Genomic DNA, 3,629 nt, shown 5'->3' on the forward strand with positions numbered 1-3,629 from the left:
CTGCTAACATTAATATTACAGTAAAGAACAAACCTACAAAGAAATCTGATAAAGTAATGAAATGTAAAATAACACTGCATACTTTTCACTGTATAAATTGATAGATTAATGCTTATAAAAGATAAAGTTATTCATTCAAGAGATGTGAATATTTTCTCTTTGCCTTTGTTTCGAATGAATGGCTCAATCGTCAGCAGGTTTATTAGACGCTGCCCCTTTAAGACCGAATGCAGAACTAATAATCTCATATTCTCCTATTTCTCCAAACTATTTACGCCCATTTAAGATATAAACTGTTAAAGTAACTACTCTCCAATCCGGTCATTTTGACACCGGCTATTTGTTTATTTGATGGTTTAGACGCGCACACGAAGCCTAAAATATAAAGTGCAAGTCGGTCCATTTCGCAGCACACACACATAAGCCACCTTGAAGTTGGAAACAGCGTCTCTTGCGCGGATTATTGTGCATTTAATATCTGTTTATTATCAAACCCATCCCGCAGTTTAGCAACAGTAGAGATTGCAGTTTACAACAATCACTGAATCTGACGTTAAGTTTAGGTTTAGGGAGAAATGACGGCGCAGCTGTGAAGCGAACGATGAGCTCGACTGAACACGGCTATAGGAAGAGTTTTACCTCATATCATCCTGTTATAATTATTGGAAGCCGAAATCGAAAATAAATGTATTTTAATATCACAGCACATCCCTAAAGTTTAAGCAGACTAAACTGTTGTGTAGTTCTCTTGGCCATCGTCACTCATTTAAGGGTTAGTTCACCCAAAAATGAAAATTCTGTCATTAATTCCTCACCCTCATGTCGTTGGACACCCGTCAGTCCTCCGTTCATCTTCAGAACAGAAATGAAGATATTTTAGTGTAAAGCTGATGCTGAGAAAGGCTTCAGATAGGCCTCCATTGGCATTCAGTACATTCACACTCACAAGACCCATAAAAGGCACTTAAAACATCGTTACAAAGTCCATCTCACCACAGTGGCTCTACAATAATCTTACGATGCGACGACAATAGTTTTTGTGCGCAAAAAAAAATCAAAATAACACCTTTATCCAACTTGTTCTTGTCTTCCGTGTGTGCCTCCACGACGCATGCGCGAGAATATGAGCAGATCCGGCGTTCGGACACATGACCCAGAAGCGATTTGTTTACAAGCAGAGGAAGACGCTCGTGTCTAAGCTGTTGAATTCTACATTGATCGTGCTTTAGGTCTCGGCGTAGTTCTCAAAATGGGGTTAGAGTGTGCATTTCATGGATTCCCGAACGCCGGCGCTACGTCATATTCTCGCGCATGCGTCGTGGAGGCGCACACGGAAGACAAGAACAAGTTGGATAAAGGTGTTATTTTGATTTTTTTTTGCGCACAAAAACTAGTCGTTGCATCGTAAAATTATTGTAGAGTCACTGTGGTGAGATGGACTTTGTAACGATGTTTTAAGAGCCTTTTATGGGTCTTGTGAGTGTAAATGTACTGAATGCCAATGGAGGCCTATCTGAAGCCTTTCTCAGCATCAGCTTTACACTAAAATATCTTCATTTGTGTCTGAAGATGAACGGAGGACTGACGGGTGTCCAACGACATGAGGGTGAGGAATTAATGACAGAATTTTCATTTTTGGGTGAACTAACCCTTTAAACTGACTGTGTGTTGTGTTCGCTGAGGCTTTCTCTCTCTCTCTGGATTGCGAATAGCAAAAATACATCACGGACAAATGGTTTAATATTATCTCATATAGAAACGGCTGGGAAAGATAGAATTTGACAGATATAACGTCTATCAATTATAAATAGTAAGTGTATTTTCTTAATTCTCCAGTACCGACCGCAGGCAAATTTACTGGTCGCACTCTCAAATTTTAGTCGCAAAATGCGACCATTTAGTCGCAGTCTGGAGCCCTGCACACACACACACACACTATTAATATACTAATAGTATATGCACTGAAAAAAATGGTGTGTTGGAATTTACATGATTTAATCATGTACATCGGTTCCACATGATTCAATAAGTTAAACAAACATAATTTGTTCACATAATTTCAAACATAATGGAATTAAGTAATTTTTAAGTAACCGAATTGAGTAGTCTCACAATGATTTTATATGGCTCCATTACAACAGTGGTGCTCACGGGGGCTTGAGACCCTGCCCTCTTTAATCAAAACACGTTTATTTTTGTATATATTTTTGTTGTCACTTGACTGATCTATAACACAGCACTCAGTAGCTTTCATTATATTTGCCAGCAATAACACATCATATATGTGCTATGTGTGAAATGCTCTTTAATGACATGTGCTGAGTCAGTCCACAGCCTAAGCAATCGCTCCGCTCTTCTCCACTATGGTAACCCAGTGTAATTTAAATGGTTCGAATAATTCCAACTAATTAAACATTAAACACTAATAAACAATATAAAGTCTCCCCCTTTTTCTCATTTAGCCCAAAAACACATAAAATAACACTCAATTTCAACAATTTTACTCTAGTCGTCAAGTCCCAAACAAAGCATGCTGGGAACTACAGTTTTAGCAAAAATCATTTCGAGTACTTAATTGGTTCACATTCACCCCAAATAATTTAATCTAGTAGATTGCACATTTTAGAGAATTACATTAATCGAAAGCAATGAAATCATGTTTAGAAGAGAAACAACAAATTTGTTGCGTAGATCACAAATAATACGATTAAGTAAATTGGGACAACATGTGTTTTCCTGTTTTTTCAGTGTGCTAAGTATAGTGTATAGTGTGATATGGCTATACTAGACCACACTTTCTCCCTGCCTCTGGATGTGAATGTGCTTGATCTGTGGCTCTGCTGTGACCGAACCAGGTCTTCCGTCTCTTTAATTGGGGTATCAGTGTCTGGGCTTGACCTCTGGAGTTGACCTCCTCCACCTCCAGCGCCCGCGGGTTCTGTCCGCTCCTAATTGGCGGTGTCCGTTCAGCCAGCTCTCTGAACATGATGCTCTCTCTGGGATGGATGTGGTGGGAATGATGGATTTTCCCCCCTCTATCCCTGGTTTGTGGCAAACAGACGATGCAGAGGCGGATTGGGTTTCCTGCCTCAGGAGTGGTGGAGGAGATATGGGCAGGACGGAGATCCCTATCAGGCAGATACAGCAGAAAAACACGACTGTGTTATTTCTGTGGTGGCTGAAGCTTGGGATCGCATTCGTCTGATCTGAGAGCAGTTTAGCTGTGACTTTGAAGGCTCAGACCAGGGTTTGAATGTGGAAAACTGGTTGTGGATCAGAGTCTGGGAATTAGAGTTGAATGGAAAGAATATGAATTGGTTCAACGTAATCATTTCAGATCATATTTGGCAGCAAAATATCAATCAATCTCTATCTCTTCACCCTTTTAAGTTATTATAAGAGAAAATTATGCTTAAAAAATTTAATTTATGGATAATACGAGTTAACGAGCACCTAAAAAACAACACGTGGTGCTAAACTCTTACTTAATTTTCATTTTGGTGTAAAATAATGAAATTACACATTTCGATGTTTAGATTTGTGTTTAATGTCATTTAACAGTATAAATGTATTTTTTATATATACAGGTGCTGGGTCATATAATTAGAATATCATCAAAATGTTGATTT

At 38.8% G+C, this 3,629-nt stretch overlaps 1 protein-coding gene and 1 long non-coding RNA gene across 2 annotated transcripts in view; one reads left to right on the top strand and one right to left on the bottom strand.

Moving 5' to 3' along the window:
* Positions 1-3,629, top strand: part of slx9 (SLX9 ribosome biogenesis factor) — a 37,089-nt gene that overhangs the window by 14,103 nt on the left and 19,357 nt on the right. The window lies entirely within an intron of this gene.
* Positions 2,213-3,629, bottom strand: part of LOC307120503 — a 35,391-nt gene continuing 33,974 nt past the window's right edge. Inside the window, exon 4 of the long non-coding RNA XR_013815804.1 lies at positions 2,213-3,128. This is a non-coding gene — a long non-coding RNA (uncharacterized lncRNA). The remainder of the gene's footprint in view (positions 3,129-3,629) is intronic.

This window comes from Gobio gobio, assembly GCF_949357685.1.
Source record: "Gobio gobio genome assembly, chromosome: 24".
NCBI classification, from domain to species: Eukaryota; Metazoa; Chordata; class Actinopteri; order Cypriniformes; family Gobionidae; genus Gobio; species Gobio gobio.